The sequence below is a fragment of the Malaclemys terrapin genome, chromosome 4, assembly GCF_027887155.1.
Source record: "Malaclemys terrapin pileata isolate rMalTer1 chromosome 4, rMalTer1.hap1, whole genome shotgun sequence".
NCBI classification, from domain to species: domain Eukaryota; kingdom Metazoa; phylum Chordata; order Testudines; family Emydidae; genus Malaclemys; species Malaclemys terrapin.
Window position 1 is genome coordinate 40,154,117 of NC_071508.1, and position 23,862 is coordinate 40,177,978.

Sequence of the window (23,862 nt, forward strand, 5' to 3'; positions counted from 1 at the left end):
CACACATACAGAGAGCATGAACAGGTGGGAGAGATCAGAAAGAGATCAATCCACAGGTACTTACTGCCGGGTTTACACACCATCTTTTGTGGCATGTGGTTTTCCCCCAGTCAGCAACAGGGCACTGGACTACATGGACCACTGCTCTGGATCCAGTCTGGCAATTATATTCCTATGAAAATATATATTTTAAATGAACTTTTCCCCTAAAAGCCATCCTCATTCTTCAAACAAGACCTTAAAGGGATTAATAATCAGTGATGTATGCCAAGAACGGATCCCACATACTCAAAGTATCATACTCATTTTCTCGTCCAAAAAGTATATTTTTCATATTTGGCTGCCTCTACTGAAGACAATAATAATAATTTTAATTTTTTTTTTTTTTTTTTTTGCTGGCAATACCTTGGATTTCCATTGCCTTTATATTACTATTCTGGCTACCAATATGCTGATTCTGGATAACTTTCTTCTTTTTAAACCCCAACTAATCATATCAAGTAACAGAAAATTTAAGGGAAACCTGAAGTGTTAAATCCAAGCTTTGAATTGTGCTGAGAAATGAGCTTCCAAAATTCTGCAATCTTAGTACAGCTCTGAAATATATAGCATCAGCATATGATAATCTTCAGAATTCTTAAAAGGGGCATGAACTTAAAACTACTGTTTCAACAATTTTTGGCCTGCTATAAATCCTAAAATTGCTAGAACTGAAAGATCAGAAAAAAATTATTTTTGGGGGTGTATTTTGTGCAAATTAAGCCCTTTTGGACTATGCAGGGGAAACAGTTAAATGAATTAAATACAATAAATCAATTTCCCTTGTTTTTTGTGTGGCTCTTTCAGAGAGCAAAAGGAAAGACATCACTGTCTAAAAATATAGGAAAATGTGGTTGTAAAAGGACAAAATCTGGCAGGGGAACTGATGGACAGATATAGTACTGACCTAATTTATTTTTTTAACTGACAAAATGTCAGTGGCGTATTTGCCAAGCAGAGAATTCTGTTAAGCACAATGCACAAACTCCACGTTATTTTGTTTTTTTTTTTAAACTTAACAAAACGTTGGCCAATAGTACCTTACAATTAATGCCTGGTATTGGCCAGCATTTTAAAGCAATGGCAGCTAAAGCTGTTAGCAATCCTCAGCTAGGGCAGATCTGGTAATTTCATTGTTTCTGAAAAATATGAAGACTAACTACATCTACCCTTCCCAGAGAAGGAGAAGGGCTTAACATGAATTTTTAGATTCTGCTAAACAGAACATACTGAAGTTTTGAGGCATATGATGATATCACAAAACTGAACATATCTTTTAAACAAACATGCAAAGGTACTGCATGGCTCAGATAGGTGGAACTACAAAGGCTTGAAGGTTGATGGTTTAACATCCAAGGAGCTGAAAGTCACTACCATCTGATGGCAGCTGAGGTGACCTTTGTGAAATGAGTAAGCATCTCAGCCCCATATCACAAATTGGTACCCTAAGTGGGATTGAATTTCTGAAGATGGAATTCTCCCTCTCACCCCTAATATCAGAGATCAGGTACATTAATGTGGCAGACAGGGTTAGGGATTAAGGCAATTTGTACTCAAGCTACCTGTGCTGTATCTGTTCAGGATATAAAGACAACTTGTAGCGAGTCTGATGAAAACACGGTAAGTCGATGGGTGAGCACTCACCCGTCAACTTAATTAATCCACCTCAATGAGAGACGGAAACTATGTCGATGGGAGAGCGTCTCCCACCAACACAGCACGGTGTAGACACCGCTTTAAGTCGATGGAAGTTACACTGAATCGAGTTATGCAGTTTATGTAACTTCACCAGTGTAACTTGCATCAGCTTTCAGCGTTTGTGTAGACAAGGCCTAAGGCAGTAAATTCAGCACCATTTGCCAGCAGCAAACACTTATTTTTTAAATTATTAAAAAACATGTATTTGGCATTTTGCGCATTTCTTAATTAAACATCACCTCTGAGGCTCCATGCAAGGTTTATTCATATCACACGCTGCTATCTCCCCACCTCCCACAAACTTCATAAGGATCTCGCCACTGCTGTGTTAGCACTTTATTTCTGTTGGCAAGTACCAGTTTGTGCATTTGTAAATACACAGTGAAGTCACAGGTGGTGAGAGGTGAAGGAGAAGGTGCCCCCTCTTTTCACAAAACCTTGAGAGGGGGGGTGCAACAGGGACATTGAAGCAGGCTTTACAGATCATAGGATCCCCTCTCACCCTGCTAGCAGATGGTTCTTTTTCCACATTCTAGAGAACTGTCAGCCCTGGAAATTTCCCAGCTCCTCAAGGCAAACGGCCCTTTGGCTGTCTTAATAAAACATCTCTGTTGCTAGGTCTGTGGGAGTAGAAATAGATTACAGAACACAACACAAAAACAGATCTGTACTGTTACTGCCTGAGGCTGTTAACCCTCCTCTGAAGCACTGTGTGCAGGCTTAGTCTCTGTGCCCCAGGAAAGCTATTATTGCCTGGGACAGTGGGTAGCATGGGGCTCGTACTAGTTTTAAACACTGGGAGAGAGGAGACAACTATGAAGTGCCCTGATGTGGTGTTTAAAACATTAACAGATTAACAAAGATGACAGATTAAATTACCACTTTAGAGATGTTTATATCTGTGAGAGGTTCACACACCTAAGAAACTAGGAGTAAAATATAGAACTCTAGCAAAACAAAACCACCTCACATAAATAGAAATAAAACAGAGCAATTTACCATGGAAGGCCACTGAAGCCAAGTGTATGAGTTTAATCATGATATTGGGGAGGAAAGGGGGAGGAAGAGGCTACTGAGGAGTCTTAGAGAGAAAGAAGAACGATGGCTAAATATTTATTTGCTTTGTGTTTAGAATAAGTCGGAAGCACCCATGCACTAAGTCCGAGTGCTTTGCCAATCACAAGAACAAAATGCAATAGAATCAGCTTGTCCCTTTTAGTAACCAGCAACATGTCATCCAGTACTAACAAATCCCAAGCCCCAATGCCCCTACCTCTCTTCACAGGCCATTCAAAATTAATATGAACCAGAAACTCAGGTTTGCTAGGTCAGATATTCCCCACCCCTTGTTTTGAAGAATGTATTCTGATCAGACTTGTAGACTAGACAGAACAAAATAATAATAATAATAAATCCATCTTCACATGTGGCCTAAAACAGGATTTGAACTCTGGCCTTTAGACTTAAGATCAGTACACTAGCCCCCTAGACTCCTCCTCATACAGAATGAAAATGGCCCATATCTCTCGGCAAGCATCTGTGCTGCTCACTGTGCCTGAATTCCTGCTAGGGGCTGGATGACTGCAATGAATTCTGCTTATAACTGCAGCTCTCGGGAGGCAGGCAGCCGTGCCACTTGAGCAGAGAACAGTTCCAAAAGCTCCATGACAAGATTCTTGCTACTTACTGCCAATGGACCATTAAAAAATATTTCCCAATGGAAAGTTCTCTGATTTTCATAAGCAGTGTGCACAAACAACAAGCATCCCAATTCAATTGCAAGCAGCTAAACTGCTAATGGAAAAGATACTTCTTTTTCCTTCCTGAAGGCAGTCACAGGGTAATATGTGCTTGAAGAAACACCATCCATCGACTCACATGACATCAATTATTCAATAACTGAATTAAAGCAAGAGACTAAAGAGCAATGAGGTTTGGGACTATGACAGCAAGCTCTGAGGAACAATAGCTCAAGTGAGTCCTTGGGTTGTTATTCACAGTAGGGATCACTGGGATCGCTGTCAGCTGGTCACTGCTCCCCAAAGACCTCCTACCCAACTCCCACTGTAAGAAAAGAACAATCTTCAGACACATAGATGAACGCAATACATTGACAAAGAACCAACATGGCTTTTGTAAGGGGAAATCGTGATCCACCAATCTGTTAAAATTCTCTGAGGGTGTCAACAAACATGTGGACAAGGGTGATCCACTGGATAGAGTGTACTTGGACTTTCAGAAAGCCTTTGACAAAGTCCCTCACTACAGGCTCTTAAGCAAAGTAAGGAGTCATGGGATAAGAGGGAAGGTCCTCTCACAAATCAGTAAATGGTTAAAAGATCAGAGACAAAGGTAGGAATAAACTGTCGGTTTTCCCAGTGCTGCTAGAAGCTGGATGATAGGGGGTGGATCACTGGATAATTGCCCTGTTCTTTTCACTCCCTCTGAAGCATCTGGCACTGGCCACTGTCAGAGACATGGTACAGGGCTAGATGGACCATTGGTCTGACCCAGCCACCTGACCTGTCTGCGAGTTACTCAGGGGGAGGCAAATCTAAGGCTGTCTAGCATGTGACTTGTTTAGTCTGGAAAGTGCTAGGTAAAGCTATCAGGACTAGCTGAGCACCTCAACACTTAGAGATAAAAAGGAAAGAGTTCTGCTCTTCTAAAAAAAAAAAAAAAAAAACACTTTCCCCAAAGGATCCCTGTGGTATGTAAAGATAAGAGAAGGCAACTTCACTTATTTCCACAGGGAAACCAAAGAACACAGGAGCTGCAGGGAACTAGTGAGATCCTATAGAGACTCTCAGTATCTCATGTCTTTTTTCCTCAGAATAAACCTGAAGTTATCTGGAGAGTTGGGATGGACACATTGGAGAAAGTCCAAACGACAGTAACAAAAGTGATAAAAGGTATAGAAAACCTGACCTATGAGGAAGGGTTAAAAAAAGTGGTCATGTTTAGTCTCGAGAGAAGACCTGATAACAGTCTTCAATTATGTTAAGGGCTGCTATAAAGAGGACTGTGATGAACTGTTCTCCATCTCCACTGAAGATAGGGCAAGAAGTAATGGGCTTAATCTGCAGCAAGGGAATTAGTTTGGTTTAACTACAACATCCAGAGGACGTGAAAAATCCACACACCTGAACAAGGCAATTAAACCGACCTAACCCCTGTTGTAGACAGCGTAGGTTGATCGGAGAATCCTCCCATCAGCCTAGCTCCCACCTCTCAGGGCGGTGGATTACCTACATGAGAATCCCTCCCGTCAGCATAGGTAGTGTCTTCACTGAAACATTATAGCAGCACCAGTGCAGCATTTTAAGTGTAGACAAGCCCTTAGGTTAGATATTAGAAAACACTTTCTAACAATAAAGGTAGTTAAGCTCTGCAGAAGACTTTCAAGGGAAGTTGTGGAATCCCCATCATTGGAGGTTTTTAAAGAGCAGGTTACCCAGCACCTATCAGGGATGGTCTAGGTCAAGGGTCGGCAACCTTTCGGAAGTGGTGTGCCGAGTCTTCATTTATTAACTCTAATTTAAGGTTTCGCGTGCCAGTAATACATTTTAATGATTTTAGAAGGTCTCTTTTTATAAGTCTATAATATATAACTAAACTATTGTCGTATGTAAAGTAAATAAGGTTTTTAAAATTTTTATGAAGCTTCATTTAAAATTAAATTAAAATGCAGAGCCCCCCGGACCTGTGGCCAAGACCCAGGCAGTGTGAGTGCCACTGAAAATCAGCTTGCGTGCTGCCTTTGGCACACGTGCCATAGGTTGCCTACCCCTGGTCTAGGTTTACTTGGATCTACCACAGCACAGGAGGCTGGATTTGATGACTTCTCAAGGTCCCTTCCAGTCCTACATTTCTCTGGGTTGTCTGTCATGGCAACTATGTCTCCAGCACCCCCATGTCTCTCCTTTTCCTCCCTCTAAAGAAAAGTCTGGGGAAGGAGATGAGAGTCTGGGAACATTCAGCGCTCTACACGTTGTCTATGCAGAACATTCACCACTTCCACCAGTATTTGGAGTAAAAATAATTAAGAGACCCAAAGCACCTTTGTAACCACTGAAATGACTGAGTGCAAATAAGAATTTAACTGAACTGTTCCTTAGGACAGAATTTCAAACTTGCACAAAACTTTGCCCCCTCAAACCTATTCAGTGACAAACACACCCAACCAATAGAACACCACGTTAGAAGTGTAACACAAATGTTAGTTTGTAAAGCTCAGTATTATCGTCACAACTCAAACTGGTTGAAGGAATGAGAGTTTACAGAAGCTGCTTTCTCCAAATAACCCTTGGGCATTGCAATGCAGAAACTACTGAACTTCTGTACCTTTCAGTGATTGCAGCCCCTCAATTCTGCAATATAAAACTCATCTCTCCCCTTCTTAGATTATCCTCTTTGTAATTCACAGGTCTCCAGATTTGACTCTCTTGTGGGTAGTTTCTGTTTTACAGCCAATCAAGTGACGTTTGTTTTTACCAAGAGGATAAAAAGGAACTTCTTAGTTCAGCCAGGAAGCATGAAGAGTTTTAGTATTACTTAGCGTTCTGTTTCCTGACTGAAAAGGTCCACAACAGGCTTCAGTGGAGACTAGATTACAAGGGGCTCAATTGCTTCTCAGCAGTGAGGCAATGAATCTTTAATTCGGCCATATGATTACAAATGAAGGGAAGACAGGAACATGGCAGTGGTATGTTCACTCTCCCTGGACATCAGTTTAAAAAAAAAAAAAAAAAAATTAAGATGACTGACCTCAGCCATAGTATTGGAACTTCTTACACAAAATATATATATATATATATACAAAAATATATATATTTGAAGAGTGGAGACATGATCATGAAAATCCTTAACTGTGTGAATAATGTTATTTTACAATCAAGTGGTAAGTAAAGGAACAAAGAATTGAAGATTGTAAGGTGGTCTGACTAGAGGGGCAGAGTAGAGATTGTTTTTGGGGGGTATTTGCTTTTGAGGGCAATGCATGCATTTTGAATGGGGCATATGAAGATATAGAAAACACTAAGTATAAAAATCAAATTATCCCAAGCCTAATTTAGATGGATATCTATCTTTATTTTAAAGCCTTTGTAAAATTTTAATCAATTTAAATTTTCCACTGTTGCAGGAAATTAGGGGGTCACACAATTATTTAATGACAGTAGACATTGAGATGCAAAAAGTTAAAGTTTTATAACCATTAAAACACAAATTGTCAATGTCACATATGATAAAATATACGAAGTAAATATCCTTGGACACGATTTAGATGTGGTAGCCAGGAGGTAAGAGACAGCTGAGTAGTGTGGGAGCAGAGCTGGGCTGGAAAAGCAGCAAGAAAGGGGAAAGCAGAAAGGAAACTGGATTGGAAGTGCCGTCTGGTCTCTAGAGGTAGTTTTGCCAGCTGCTGAGTACAGAAGGTTCAATCCAGGGAGACAGGAGGTTTGGGAGGAAGTTGAGAAGGTCTCCGAGACCTGTTGAGCTAAGGGAGAGCTCGGGGAAGCAGGATCAACTGAGCAGTGGCAATGGCCAGGACTTGACACGTAGGGCAAATGACACAGGAGAGTAAAGTGGATGTGGGAGAAGAGAACACAGAATCACAGTGGCATGCTGGAACCAACATGTTACAAAAATTATAGACGATCATACAGTAAAAGCAAACTACCTTCTAAATCATATTTTTCAGAAGTCTCTCCAAGCAGCATCTTCAGAACAAACATATTTGAAGACCCAAAACGAGGAACATAGAAGAGTAGGGTCGCCGGGCGTCCGGTTTTACACTGGAATGCCCGGTCCAAAAGGGATCCTGTCAGCTCCTGTCGGCACTGCCGACCAGGCCGTTAAAAGTCCGGTCAGTGGTGCAGCCGGGGCCCGGGGCTAAGACAGGCTCCCTACCTGCCCTGGCTCCACACTGCTCCCGGGAGTGGCCGCCAGGTCCCTGCAGCTCCTAGGCAATGGGGTGGCAAGGGATTGGGAGGCTGTGTGTGCTGCCCCTGCCCCAAATGCTGGCTCCGCAGCTCCCATTGACCAGGAACTGTGACCAATGAGAGCTATGGGAGGTGGCACCTGCAGGCACGAAGGCATCACACACAGCCACCTGGCTGTCCAGTGCCTAGAGGCTGCAGGGACCTGATAGCCACTTCCTCAGAGCCGCGGTAAGCGCCGCTGGGATGCCGCACCCTCACACCCACCCCAATCTCCTGGCCCAGCCCGCAGCCCCCTCCTGTACCCCAAACCCCTCATCCCTGGCCCAACTGCCAGCAGGAGCCCTCACCCCCCCCGCACCCTAACCCCCTGCCCCAGCCCTGAGTCCCCTCCCGTGCCCCAAACCCTTCATCCCCAACCCCAACTGGAGCCCTCGCCCCCTCTTGCACCCCAAACCCCTCATCACCAGCCCACCCCAGAGCCCAAACCTACAGCCGGAGCCCTCACCATCCCGCACCTGAACTCCTGCCCCAGACCTCATCCCCAGCCCCAACCGAGAGCCTGCACCCCCAGCCCAGAGACCATACCCCATGCTGTAGCCCAACCCCCTACTCCAGCCCGGTGAAAGTGAGTGAGGGTGGGGAAGAGTGAGCAAGGGACGGAGGGGGAGGATGGAGCGAGCGGGGGCAGGGCCTCAGAGAAGGGGTGGGGCAGGAGTGTTCAGTTTTGTGTGATTAGAAAGTTAGCAACCCTACAGAAGAGAGCTTGAGACTGCAGAGGATCCATTTCTCTCACATAATTATAGTTTTTTCCATGTCCTCAGCATTTCTGACAGCTGTGTACAGTAATAAATTTGGGATAAAGCAATTCAGCAGGGACCAGATGTGCACTCCCCTACAGTAGGGTTGTTTTCAACTTACGTTTTCAACTTAAATAAAGCTGTCTAGGGGTGGGTGGAAATGTGTAAGGAAGGGTTAGATGGGGATGAAGAATTGTTCTCAGATGACTAAAATTTTCTCCCTTAACTTTTACAGTAGATGAGTCACTGTGTAGTACCTACAAGACACAGACAAAGACAGGCACTTGGTAAGTAAAATGACAAAGATAGGCACACTGAGTGATGCTTCACCTACGGCTAGAGATCTAGATATATATCCTGAAGATGAATCTGTGATGTTGTGCAGTCTATATGGTTTTATAAAAATATAAGTGAATATAATGTAACTGGGATATGCTTCATGCAAAAGGTCTCTTGTAAGGTATCATTACAAAGCTCATAATCTACTGAGTGTGATCATCCTATTTGTAGAAATGTACCACTCTTGTATCTAAAACTAGAAATATAAAACATAATTCTGAGGGCCTATTGTAATTATGTAAAGTGTGGGCTATTAAGGATGGTTTGGAATCTTGATGACTCCCATTGTCTGCAGCTGGCTGTATTTACCTGTGAGTCTTCCTGTATATGTGTGTGCTGGCAAGTGAGTAATGAAGTCTTGCAGTGACATGTGATCATGTCACCTGAACTGGAATCCATCTTTAACCTGGTGCTTTTCCAGTGAGGGGGGGTGGAAACCCAGAGGGACAAAGGGTTCCTGTCTTATGCAAAAGATATATAAAGGGGTGGAAGAGAACAAGGGAGTGAGGAGCCATCATGAAGAATCCCCTAGCTATCACCTGAGCTGGAACAAGAGCTGTACCAGGGGAAAGAATTGTGCCCAGGCCTGGAAGGGGTCCAGTCTGAGAAAAAACTTACTGAAGCATCTCTGAGGGTGAGATTATCTGTATTCAGTTTGATTAGGCATAGGATTTGCGCATTTTATTTTATTTTGCTTGGTGACTTACTTTGTTCTGTCTGTTACTACTTGGAACCACTTAAATCCTACTGTTTGTATTTAATAAAAATCACTTTTTATTTAGTAATTTACTCAGAGTATGTATTAATACCTGGGGGAGCAAACAGCTGTGCATATCTCTCTATCAGTGTTATAGAGGGCGAACAATTTATGAGTTTGCCCTGCATAAGCTTTATGCAGGGTAAAACAAATTTATCTGGGTTTAGACCCCATTGGGAGTTGGGCATCTGAGTGCTAAAGACAAGCACACTACTGTGAGCTGTTTTCAGGTAAACATGCAGCTTTGGGACAAGTTATTCAGACCCTGAGTCTGTGTTGGAACCAGACGGGAGTGTCTGGCTCAGCAAGACAGGGTGCTGGAGTCCTGAGCTGGCAGGGAAAACAGAAGCAGGGGTACTCTTTTGCACATCGGGTGGCAGCTCCCAAGGGGGTTTCTGTGATCCAACCCGTCACAGAATCTTCTGTTCCTTTAGCCCAATGTAAACAGAGTCTAAAACTCTTCCCTTTGCTGACTAATGGAACACTGCCTGTAAGAGTAAGTGGCAGTGTTTTACATACACCACTTTCTCCGACAGGGTAAAGAAAGGGTAAAGAAAGTTAGTCCAGGTACATTTTTTATTTATTGTTTTTATATAATAGGTTTTTTGTTCACACCCACATCCGTTGTGTTGGCCCAAAGTAAGCAGAAACCCTAGCATCATTGCCATCTCATAGCTTATTTTACACAGGCCTTCAAACCACTCAGTCGCATGAACTGGGGAAATCTTAGTCTCATAGCCTAGAAGGAGGATCTCAAACCCATTGCCACCATGTTGGCAATCTCAGAAGAGAGTCTGGGAACTGAGAAAGAATGGCGACACCTTCCTAGAAGCAATTCAATCATAGTGGGAGGGCAACACATGAAAGGCAATACGCTTAGATAGCTTACTGGACTGCTACCATCACACTGGTCAGCAGTAACATTAAGATCTATGAAGATGTCAGTCTATTTCAAGTAGATAAACCAAAAAGTTGTAGTTTCAGTTCAGATTTATTTCTCTTTCCCACTTCCTAAGCACCACAGGACAACAAGCATCAAATTGTGGACTCTTATCCAAGAACGGTGCTCACTTTCCTCAAGGCAGAGATATCAGGATCATGGCTGGTCGAAGCAGGAATTGTGGAAATTGACTCTTTGCCTTTGCATTTTAGGGTATTCCCCCCTTAGTCCTTCTTTAGACTCCCACTGCACATGTCATAATGGGTTAGTGGTCTCTGGATTTGCAGCTAAAATAGTCTACTTCTCCAAGACTGCAGAATTACTAATCCAGCAGGTGGGCTGAGGGATGAACCATGCAGCATTCTACAGAGTCTAAAAATGATGTGTCCAGTGAGGATAGTAATCAGTCTCCTCTGCAGCACCACAGCATGTAATGTACCATAAACCACTGAGGTCATTCCCACTTCTTTCCATTAAAAAGAAAGAAGCTGCTGCTCCCCCTTATCACAAAACACTTGCCTTTCAGGGTATTTGTCTCACCTCCCTCCTTATAAAGTGTTTTTTCGGGGGAGATACCAATTGCAGTAAAATTGTGTATTACGCCTTCAAACCAGCAGCACACAACTCTGTTCAAGCATTTTACCATTACAGTAACTGACAAAATAATATCCCTTGACAACAAGCAATCCAGCCATGGCAGAACAATGCACCAGATTCAAATTTCTCTTCCTGCCTACTTTCCTGGTAAGGAATTTGACTGCAATCTTACATGTACTGCAGAGGAAGAGTTCTTTTCAGTACCCACACTGTCTTATGAGCAACTCTACACAGATGTGCCTGGGGTCCTTGTTTTGTAGAGTGCACAGTCTTGGGTATGATAATCTCCCTAACCTTCCACGCCCATGCTTTTTTTCCAGTAGTAGTTCTCAACATAATACTTACCCTGAGCACATCTCTTTCCTTCCTCCCAGCCCCACACCACCACATTTCTTTACTTAGGTCATCTGAAACCCATCAGCCTTGCTCCTGTCTCAATATAGGGCAGGAGTGGGCAAACTTTGTGGACCGAGGGCCACATTGGGGTTGCAAAACTGTATGGAGGGCCCCTTTCCACCCACTCCCACTTCCCGCCCCCCGACTGCCCACCTCAGAACCGCCAACCCATCCAACCCTCCCGCTCCTTGTCCCCTAACTGCCCCCTCCCGTGACCCCCCACCCCTAACCATCCCTGGGACCCCACCCCCTACCCAACCCCTGCTCCCTGTCCCCTGACTGCCCCAACCCCTATCCACACCCCTGCCCCCTGACAGGCCCCCCCAGGAGTCCCACGTCTATCCAGCCCCGCCCCCCCTGCTCCCTGTCCCCTGACTGCCCTCCAGGACCCCCCGCCCCCCTTACCATGCCGCTCAGAGCGGCATGCCTGGAAGCCGCACTGCCTGGCCGGAGCCAGATACGCTGCTGTGCTACTCTGCAGGAGCGCACAACCTCACCGCCCAGAGTGCTGCCCCACTGCGGCGTGGCTGCAGGGGGGAGGGGGGAACAGTGGTGGAGGGGCCGGGGGCTAGCCTCCCCGGCCGGGAGCTAAGGGGCCAGGCAGGATGGTCCTGCGGGCCGTAGTTTGCCCACCTCTGGTATAGGGGCATGTGCTCTCATACCAAGGGGGCTGAGTACACTAGACCCACAGCGCTCCAGCCTGAGCAGCCATACAAAGGTCAGGCCCTAGAAATTAAACCCAAGTCTCAAGTTGATAAAGTCACTACAGGTCCGTGGAAAGTTGCAGCAGGTGCATTTTCATCTGAGCCAGAGATTTTGCTTGGGCTCAGACTACTGGAAAACTTGTCATTTTTCTTTACTTAAGAAGAAAAACACTCCACAAGATGACATGCCAAAATACACAGCTAAGCTGAGTCTAGGAAGTATTTCATATGACGATTAAAATAGAATGGGCAGCATGCACAAGTGACAGCTTGCTAACAGTGTCAGGAATGGGAACAATGTACCCTATTAACCCCCACTCCCCAACAAACACATTTGGATTTTTTGCTCTGTACTAGGTTAAATGCCCATCACCACACAGGGATTGGTTCTGCATCCAGTTCTGTTCAATATCTCCTCTATGCCATTAGCTAAATCATTGATGAGTACACTTATAAAGTTTATTGTAAGCAAGACACAAGAAGTAATTTTTCCTCTCTTCTCTGCGCTGATTAGGCCTCAACAGGAGTATTGTGTCCAGTTCTAGGTGCCACATTTCAGGAAAGATGTGGACAAATTGGAGAAAGTCTATAGAAGAGCAACAAAAATGATTAAAGGTCTGGAAAACACGATGTATGAGGGAAAATTGAAAAAATTGGGTTTGTTTAGTCTGGAGAAGAGAAGACAGAGGGGACATGATAAGTGTTCAAGTGCATAAATGGTTGTTACAAGGAGGGGGGCAAAAAATTGTTCTCGTTAACCTGTGAGGATAAGACAAGAAGCAATGGGCTTAAATTGCAGCAAAGGGAAGTTTAAGTTGGACATTAGGAAAAACTTCCTAACTGTTAGGGTGGTTAAGCACTGGAATAAATTGCCAGGGAGGTTGTGGAATCTCCATCATTGGGGATTTTTAAGAGCAGGTTAGACAAACACTTGTCAGGGATGGTCTAGATAATATTTAGTCCTGCCCTAAGTGCAGGGGACTGGACTAGAAGACCTCTCGAGGTCCCTTCCAGGTTCCTACACTTCTATGATTATTGTAAGGCTTCTTTAGGTTTCCTGCAACCATACCACCGTGTGCTGCAATTATGCTAAGGGCTAGTCTACACTACCTGCCAGGATCAGCGGGTAGAAATCGATCTCTCGGGGATCGATTTATCGCATCTCATCTAGACGGATAAATTGATCCCCAAATCGACGCGCATACTCCCACCTCGTCAGGAGGAGTAAGTGCTGTCGACGGGGGAGCCGCGGCGGCCGATTTGCCGCCGTCCTCACAGCGGGGCAAGTCGAATAGGATACGTTGAATTCAACTACGCTATTCGCGTAGCTGAATTTGCGTATCTTAAATTGATCCCGCCCCCCACCCCTCAGTGTAGACCTAGCCTCAATCTCAAATTGTGACAGGACAGCAGTTGCATGCAAAACATCTAAAGCGTTGCAGGAAGTGGTGTTGATGATTCAGTAGGTGATATTCTTCTGGCTGACTCAGAACTGGACCTGTAACCAAGTGTGGTATTAGAAGGGTGTTCTGCTGACTGTGTCATCTTTTTTAATAGAAGCAGAATCAACAACCTGAGCACTTGTGGTCACTAAAGATACCATGACACCTTTTTAAGTGTTGGGATGTAACCCTCAGCCTCCTGGTCAAATTTTAACTGCAATAATTACATTCTACCTCCCTGAATTCCTCTTATTTCAGCTGGTTTTCATATTCACTTGCTGCCTTAAACAGTCATAATACATTATTCTAAATATCTGACACTTTCACCTGAGTGCAGTAGTGGAGGAAAGCGATGTGATTGGAATGTGTATGAATGTTTGCTCAGATTCTTCAAGATGAAAGACACAATTATAAATTTAAGTTCACCATCAATGGACCTGAAGTATTTGACTCCCGTGGGTAGCAGCCTAATAGAAGTGAATACGGTTATGCTAAAAGAACCCTAAATGTCTTTCTTTGATTAAAAAGGGCATGAGTTTCATATTTGTCTGGAAGACAGTGTCAGACTTTGAATAAAAATACTCCAATTAGGAAAAACATGCTTGCAAAGAACTCTACATTCAGTGCACACTCAAATGACTAAAGAGTTACCCAGAAGGCTGCCCATTTTCACCAAACTTATTTATATTGCATAGTAAATATATGGGGCTCTTAGAAGACCTGGAAGGCAAGGGACCAACTCCTGAACTGAAGCTTATGTCACTCTCCTTTTTATCATCTTCTAACCACCCTACACAGAAATAGATCATGATCTATAAATTCCCCACACTCTGACTCCATCAGCCCCAATCTCTTACCCTAAAAGTTAAATTTAAAATGTTTTTAGAGGAAAGGGGTTTTTTTATTTTAGTTTCTACAATTCCAGTAAGCAGCAGAAGTGACATTAACCCAAGACTTTAAGATAGATCGAATAAGGAACCTATAATCATTCTAGACCTACTTTTTATTTTTAAAGGGAACTGAAAGCTCTCTGAAATAACGTCTCATAGACCATTACTTTATCCCAGGCGGGGGAAAGAATGTTAAGACAATCCGCTAATAGCCAACTAATCCACTTCTATTTTATGCCATTCTCTGACAGAGATCTCTTAGCTGAACTGTGGTTCTACTGTATTCAGTGAAATGGAAACCATGTAATGCCCTTCTATTTTTTACATTCACTTTAATAGGACTTATCACACAGTACTAATCAAATGCAAGCAAAATGAAGCTACTCAACATACTAAATTTGCAGTTTACTTTTAAAAGCCCAACTATTTCCGGTTAGATAACCACAAAGATAGTATCAGCAGCCTAAACTCCAAGAGCACTTTTCTCACTGATCAAGTGAAGTCTCTTTAAAAAGCCTTTCTAATGCCACCTCCATCTTCACTAAGAAAAGGAATTTTCAGTGCTCTCACCTGTTCCCAATGATCTACGCTTGCAATTCAAGTTGCAGATGTAAGGAGAGAAACATAGCAGCCTTAGGACTGATGGAGAAGGCCTTGAGGTTTTATACAGGAACATGGCTACTATCTGTATCAGCTCAGCAAAACATTTGCATGAAAACTCTGTCTCTCTACACACAGCTGGTTACAGATAAAGCCACCACGCAGAGACTGAAGAAATTTAAATGGGACTTTTCTCTGTGCTAGTTCTAGCTACAGGAGATGCAATTTAAAGAAGCTAAGCCAAACTATCACTATTATTATTCAGTATTAGAAATGAAAGATCACAGCACGGCAAAGACAAGAGGGCAGTTACTGCCTGAAATGTCTGAAACTGACATCCACTCTTCAGGGATGAAGTTAATCAGACACTCACTTTTCACTATTAATAGAAGCTTTGTTAAAAATGTTTAAGTCAAGTCATTTTCTTTTCAGGTTTGCAGGTGCTAGATTCAGGCTGCTCTTTATTGCCAGTGTTTGAACACTGAACCCCTTCCTTTCAATCAACAGACACGAAAAGAGAGGTTTCAAGAAACAGCAGTAGTAGCAGTTATGAGGAGACCTGTTGGCTGGCTGCTGCCTGGAAGATCCAGTTTTCAAGACTGTCTGAATCGAGCATCTGTAAAGCATAAAAGAAAATTATTTAAATGATCTAATAACTTTGCAAACTGCAACTTATTGGGATACCAGGATATTTTGTCTGCATATGGTACAAACAAGTCACTACTAAGTTGCAGAGGCAGTCTTTGTAAAGTGGATTTTTCAATACAGAGCATACCAGAGTGGAGAAAGTAGGGACAATACCAATGACTGGGTTAGTAAGAGTGGAGTAGGCAACATGAACAAGTAAACAAATAGTGGCAAAGGAAACTGGTGAATGACTGTGCTGGAAACCTCAACTTGTCTTATTCAAAACCTAGGCTAGACAAAGGACTGGAAGACATTGTATTGTGGATGAACTAGATAACTCATCAGCTCTTTTCCACTTCTAATTTTATTATTCAGACTGTGATAAAGATGATACTTGAGAACACCATGAGAAAACAACACTGTACTGTCCCACAGGGACTTCACAGGACACTAGCACTAGCAGGTCATAGGGCCTATTACTCAATATTCTTTTTTTCAGCTGCATCCTGGAAGGGCGTGGGTTATATAAATATTGGCACAGGCATGAAACATGATGAGCCGCAGCCTGTCATTAGGTGTGAAATTGCACAGCAAATCTATTCATTTAACAGATTTACTCTTTAGCAGGCATTTGTTTTCAAAGGAATACATATGGCGGAACTTTATAAATTAATACCTAAGGTGCCTTGTTCATTTCCTAGGATTCTCTGCCTTAACAAGTCCTGTAGCAGTTCTGCATGATTAACTAAGGGTAGGTCTACACTACCCGGTAGTTCAGCGGCAAGCAAATCGAACTTCTGGGTTCGACTTATCGCGTCTTGTCTGGACGAGATAAGTCAAACCCGGAAGTGCTCGCCGTCGACTACGGTACTCCAGCTCGGCGAGAGGAGTACCGCGAAGTCGACAGGGGAGCCTGCCTGCCACGTCTGGACCGAGGTAAGTTCGAACTAAGGTACTTCGAACTTCAGCTACATTATTCACGTAGCTGAAGTTGCGTACCTTAGTTCGAATTGGGGGGGTTAGTGTAGACCAGGCCTAACTTACATATGGCTGACAGTTAAATTGTCTGCTTTACCCCCTCCCTCTAGGAACTCAAGTATTCAGTTTTAATATCTGCACTTCAGTAGCACCTAGAAGCCCCAGCAGGAACTCTACCCCCCATTGTGCTAGGCACTGTACACACACATAATTAAAAGCTAGTCCCTGCCCAGTTTAATGATGAGTGCTAATGCCAAAACTCCATCCTTAACTTTCCTCAGTTACTCCAAGAAGGCAGTAGTTAAAGAAAGCCATCGCCTGTAATAGTAGGGCACACCAGGGCAACTAAGAATCATGCTGCACCTTGATTAATTCTTGTAGTTTTAAGTCAGACCTTTAAGAGTTTAAGTTGTGCTGCCAGAATAGCTAATTATGCACACACATGCCCAGTTTGCAAATTCAAGTTTTAACAACAGTTTAGGCTGGTGAAGGTCTGACTTAACACCACAAAAGTCAAGAAACTCTAAAGGCTCCATCCAAAATTACCCCAATGAGTGAACATGCCAGATAATACATTATTTAATTATCTGGAAAAAGGGGTGAATGTTGAGGTGGTAAAGCTTGCAGCTAATACAAAATTTAGGCTAGTCAAAACTAGAGAAGACAGAGGAACTTCAGAGTGACCTACCAAACATAGGTGAATGGACAGCATAATGGCAGATTAAATTCAATGCTCCCAGTTCAGCAGCAGGTCCTTCGCTCCTAGAGGGAGCGAGGGACCTGCCGCCCCCGAATTGCCGCAGGTGCCGCCCCTCTCCCTTGGCCGCCCCAAGTACCTGCTTGTTAAGCTGGTGCCTGGAGCCGGCCCTGGTAACTCCTCACTTAACGTTGTAGTTATGTTCCTGAAAAATGCGACTAAGTGAAACGATGTTAAGCGAATCCAATTTCCCCATAAGAATTAACGTAAATGGAGGGGTTAGGTTCCAGGGAAAATTTTTTTTGCCAGACAAAAGCCATTATATACATTTTAAACAAGCAATTTAATACAGGTATAAGTTTTAAACAATTTTAAAGAAACAATTTAATGCTACAATCATCACTGCTGAGTATGAAGCTTGGTTGAGGTGGTGGAGTCAGAGTGGAAGAGGTTGGATTGTCCGGCTGCTCCCCTTGCTGTTCTTGCAAGCACAGGCACTGACTTTGACAGGGGCAGGGGTCTCAACCCTAAGCCCATCCACTTCACCCCTTCCCCCAAGCCCCCACCCTTGACCTGCCTCTTCTCCCCCCCACCTCGCTCCTTCCCCCCCCTCCTAAATGCTACAAGCCAGCTGATTGGTGCGGGCAGGAGGCGGGGGAAGGAGGGGGGAAGGCGCTGATCCGTGGGGTCTGCCAGTGGGCAGGAGGTGCTGGGGGGCAGGTGCATAGGGAGGCTGCCAGCTGTGGAGAAAGCAGGCAGCCAAACCACATAATAGTGGAGCACTGCACAACTTTAAATTAGCACGTTCCCTAATTGATCAGCAACGTAACAATGAAACAACGTTAACCAGGATGAGTTTAAGTGAGGAGTTACTGTAGCTAAGTTCTAAGTTCACTAACTACTCAGTTAGTGAACTTATAATAGACAGCTCAATCAAAACCTCTGTTCAACTCATAGCAGCAGTCAAACAAACAAAAGCATTTTTATATGTAAAGAGTAGGTCAGAAAACGTGCTACAAATATTAAATGTGACATTATACAAATTAATGGTATTTCATCAGCTGAAATACTGTGTTCAGTTCTGAGCATACTCCTGCCAAATAAAAGGGGTGCAAAGAAGGCTGATGAAAATTACTAGATAGTCATAAAAATACTTCCTTATGGGGAAGAGATTAAAAAGATTAGGACTGTTTACTTTATAAAAAAGATAAATAAGGGGGGACATAATAAAGGATACAAAGAAAAGAACGGAACGGAGAAGACAGGTTGTCTTCAACTTTTGACCTTAACAAATGCAATCTTGTCCCATTTATATCCATTCAAAACAATGCTGAAAAGATCATTTTCTTGTTCATCACTTTGACCTTATCAGCCCTCTGAATCCCTCCAACTGGCTTCTCCTTCTCCATTGCAACAAACACAAAAGGCTGTCTTCACTTTCAGGGTTTTTCATGGCCCATCACCACACTACCTACCAGTTCATACTATCAAGATGTCAACTCCTGTCTCTGCTCCACCAACGATACCAGTCTTCATTGCCTATTAGTTAAATTTTCAAATAAGCACCTTTGTGTTTTCTCCCTCAGGCATGGGAAAAGCTCCCACAAACATCCATCAACCCACCTCATTTTCCTCTGTCAAATCTCTCCCTACAACTCTCCTTTGCCATGATCCCTGCAAAAAAAACAAAACAAAAAACTTAACAATGGTCAGGTCCCCCATGTCCCAAGACCATTATCCAACCAGTAATGTTGTTTCATTGTGACTCTGTGTCAGCATTCACCTATTGTCGTTTGTCTTAGACTGTAAGCTCTTTTGGCTTGCATCATCTTTTCGTTTTATGTTTGTACAACGGGGTTCTGGTCCATGACCAGGGCTCCTACACCCTGTTAGTGCTACCACAGTAATGAAGAATGATGAATAGGTTGGGCATTCCTATACCCAGTCGCAAAACACAAGAACAAATGGACAATTAAACTGGAAGTGCAATGAATTTAGAACTGATAAAAGGAAATTGTGCTTCATTTAAAAAAAACATAACTCATGGAAGTAAGTGGCGCTCAGAACAAGGTCGGATGAAGAAAAAGATTAGACATTTACGTGGATAAGAACATCCACTTACCTAGGATACGATTTAGAAATTTAAGAAAGGTCTATGTACCCTCAGGTTTCTGGGCACGCAACCACCACTAACTGACAGCATAAGAAAGGTTGCTCGCATCCGAAAAAGTGGGCTGTAGTCCACGAAAGCTTATGCTCTAATAAATTTGTTAGTCTCTAAGGTGCCACAAGTACTCCTGTTCTTTTTTCAAAAGGTATAGTATTCCATACTTGTCCACTACCAGGTTTCTTGCACCTTTGTTTGTCGCACCTAGTACTGGTTACACTTAAAGACCAGGTACTGAACTGGGCCACTGATGCGATCTGGAATGGACAATGCTATGTTCCTGTATACATGCATACAAGACTACCAATTTTATGTGTACTAATTCCTCTTTGTGGGATCCGTTTGGACGATAACCTTTGAAATTTGTCCCACAACAACCCATTTCATGATTAGACGGCTTTTTAAATAAAGGACGTTTCTATAGAATTTCCCTTTAACAAGTTAAAACACCCAACTCATGATGACCAAAAATTTGTTGAGGGGAAGGAAAAAAAAAAAGCTCATCATTGTTGAGGGTGGGAAAATAACTCTTTAAAAAAATAAAATTCTTTTTTTAAACATCCTGAGTTCAGAGTGTACCTTTCAGTGCCTGCATTTTGGATGCAAGATTAAGTTAAGGGCAAACCTAACCAGAAGAGGTTTCTATTTTTAACTGCTCTGTCAAAAAAGAGGCCCTGCCTATTTCTACACTGTGAAAAAATTTGGGACTGGGAGGTATTTGAATTACTGCTGAAAGCAACAAGCACACAGTGGTTTCGCCTCAGAGGGGATTTCATAGTCAAGTGGCAACTACTGTATTTTCTAAAACAAACTTGGATATGTTTTATATCCAGAGAGCAAAGAAGAAGATTCAATGTAAATTCTTGCATCGTGGTGATTAGTGCATATTGTCACTGGAAGCTTTTAGGAAACATAAGTAAGAGTTCTGCAAAAAGAACAAAACCCTTCAGCAGTTTAGTCAGGTTTTGTGGGCTTCATCCGCTCCATTATGGGCAAGTTTACACTTAAAATGCTGCAGCAGTGCAGCTGCGCCGCTGTGGTGCTTAAGTGAAGATGCTCCTACGCTGACGGGAGACCTTCTCCCATCGGCGTAGATAATCCGCCTCCCTGAGAGGCAGGAGTTATGTAGGTGGGAGAAGCTCTCCCGCCGACGTAGTGCTGTGTACACCAGGGGTTAGGCTGGTATAATGACTTCACTCAGGGCTGTGGATTTTTCACACCCCTGACTGATGCAGTTATACCAATATAAATCTGTAGTGTAGATCTGACCTATGTCACTCATTTCTTCAGCACTACAGAGTAGTTCCCTGTCTCCCCTCCATAGCTAGTGCTCAGACTGTTTCTTATGGAACTGGTCAATCAAGCATCCACATGTAGAGGAACAGCTGCAGTAGCCAAGTGACTCATGCTGCAGTAATGTGGGTGGGAAATACTCCAATGCCCGTCTTCTAAGGACAGACTGCCTTTTATGGTATTTTTAGAGTGGAAGCTGATAAAGTAGCTTGTAGCATTTTGTCTTTTGTCCTACACGGGCTTTAAAGAAAGCAGAACATGTTTTTCAGGATACAGTGCAACACTGCAGAGTCTGCATAGGCCATGAGAAAGCAAACAGCATATTCCAGTTCCACCACTGCAGCCTGATGGATTGTAAATACTACTGTAAGATCATGATGTAACAGTAGTGCAAAGGCAGCCCATGAGAAGTCACCACTTGTCACTACCAGAATCAAATTCGAGCCTCTAGCTTAGCTAAGTTTTTGGCTTGTTTAAAGTCTCCAAGATCAAATTTTTACATCTTTGCTTTTAGATTTCATAAGCTTCCATCCTTCCACAAACTCCTAGCTCCGTGCCTGATGGGGGAGAAAATGAGCACAAGAAAAATATTTAAGAGAACAGAGGAAACTATTTCACACGGCTCTCCAGTGACTGAAAGAGCCAACAGTGACAAGGAGCTCTGGGAATTACCTGGATCCAGCGCTCCTCAGAGGAGGAAAGGGGCCCAAACACAAAGGTGGAGGAGGAAGACAGAATACTGGGCTAGACCGACCATTGGTCTGACCCAATACTGCCACTCTTCTGTTAGTGAAATGGAAGAAAGCAGCGGATCGCATGAGAGCCCTTACTCCTCAAGATTTATGGCCAACAGAATCCATTGCCCTCAAACCATTTCCTGGTAAGTTGCCACTTTCTGACACGGCAAAGCCACCATTTTGAACGACTCTACAGTGTCAGGTTACATACAAACTGAAGTGCACATGTGTGTGATTTAAAAGGCATCTCAAAACTTTACTGCATGTAGACACCAGATGAAAAAATAAATCCAGGTTTTACTGCTCACACTGCAGTGCATGGAGCTACTGTGCAACACATAGTGCTTTCTGGGGAGACCATCTCTTCCTTCCATCATGGGAGCAATATGCCTCTGTTGGACGGGATATGAGCGCTTCTTGATTTCTCATGACTCCTCAGTCATAACTCCAAGTAATAAATGAATTTGGTACTTTTAAAGCTACACAAAGTAAAGAGAAATACTGCAGATAACACACTGCAGATGCACAACAACATTTCCAGAAGCATACCTCAAGGAAGTATTTTGTTTACAGCCGCCTTTTTTACTTAAAAGTAACCAAGAGGGATCAAGGGAAGAAATGGTTCTCTGCAATTTTTAACCGTTGTGGCGTGATGACTAATAATGCACAGAGAAGTCACAGACTTCTAAAGACCAAAGCATTGCCATTAATTTTAAAAAGCACTTTTTCTTTTAAATTCCCCAGTGCACAGCCCAAGGAGTCAACTTATCTCTGGGAACAGCTGAGTGGTGGCCTAGGCTTTAGGTAAGCCACTCCACAGGTTTCAATACTCTCTGCCTACAAGTCCCGCTGCAAAGGACACAAGACAGAGCTGCCCAACCTGTGGAACTCCTTGCCAGAGGATGTTGTGAAGGCCAAGACTATAACAAGGTTCAAAAAAGAACTTGATAAATTCATGGAGGATAGGTCCATCACTGTGTATTAGCCAGGATGGGCACAGATGATGTCCCTAGCCTCTGTTTGCCAGAAGTTGGGAATGGAGGACAGGGGATGGATCACTTGATTACCTGTTCTGTTCATTCCCTCTGGGGCACCTGGCATTGGCCACTGTCAGAAGACAGGATACTGGACTAGATGGACCTTTGGTCTGACTCAGTATGGCCATTCTTATGTTCTTATGCCCAGCAGTCTCAGTTCATGTCTAGTGTGGGTGAAAATCAAGCCAAGTTTTGTAGGAGTTATGTTTTAGCTAGCACTACACAACTGACTGAATAGCTTGGAGGCTTGCCAGAGAGACAAAGCTTCTGAACAAAAGCAGACCTTTCAACAAAGTGTAAAGCTAATGAAAGTTAAAAAAATCCTTGATGGTGATCCAACATATTACTCTTGGCACAGGAATCTATAACATCTGCTAAACACAGTAATCCCCAAAAGATGCCCCATGGAGGGTTTCCAAACGCATTGTACAGCATGACTTTGTATGTACAGTCTATGGTTTCCCTGAAAGATTCCAAATGAAAATTTCTTCCTCTGATACTGAAGTCCAAGACCGCTTTTAAACCAGCACGTGGCTGGCGCATGTTAAAATTCCTAATGCTTCACGCTATGGATGATTTTTCTCCATGTAATCTCAAGCAAGCCATCTGATAGTTGCTGCTTTTAACCCCCTCGAGGTGATAAGCACAACTTTCCTATTTCCAATATAATTACTATGATGGGACGACTTTCTCTCTTCAGGGTGCTACAGGAAAGCTCATGTCCCAATTTGGTGTTCAATTCCCCAGCCATGTCCAAAGGCTACTTACCAATCCTCCCTTGGATTTTTTTGTTACTCTTGTCTTAGGTTGACAGCAGTGTCCTTAGACTGCAAGATTCCTTGGGCAGGGACCTTCTTTCCTTGCTGTCTAAAGAGGTGAACAAACTTCAGGGTGTTATAAAAATTAATACCACCTAACTGGTCTGGAATGAAGTAGAGAAAGACTGAATTTCAAACTTATACCTCAACATACTCTCTGGTGAGGTGGCTGATTGAATTTACAGTGTTATGGCCAGGAAAAAGGACTGCAAAAAAGACATCTTCTTACTCAATGCATAGAGCGTGCTCTCTGCAGGCCAAATTCTCCCCTTTTCATTCAATGGGAGCAAGGGAAACGGTGGGGGCGAAGGACCTGTCTGGTTTTAAGATTAAGCTAGATAAGTTTATGGAGGGAATGGTTTAATGG

The 23,862-nt window shown here is 43.3% G+C and overlaps 1 protein-coding gene across 4 annotated transcripts in view; it reads right to left on the bottom strand.

Moving 5' to 3' along the window:
• LOC128837084 (USP6 N-terminal-like protein) overlaps positions 1-23,862 on the bottom strand; it is a 170,546-nt gene that overhangs the window by 86,376 nt on the left and 60,308 nt on the right. Inside the window, exon 1 of one of the 4 annotated variants that reach the window (XM_054027931.1) lies at positions 65-114. The exons of the other annotated variants lie outside the window; for them this stretch is intronic. The gene's annotated coding sequence lies outside the window, so the exon portion shown is untranslated. Of the gene's footprint in view, positions 1-64; positions 115-23,862 lie in introns of those variants that run through there. 4 annotated transcript variants of the gene reach the window in all.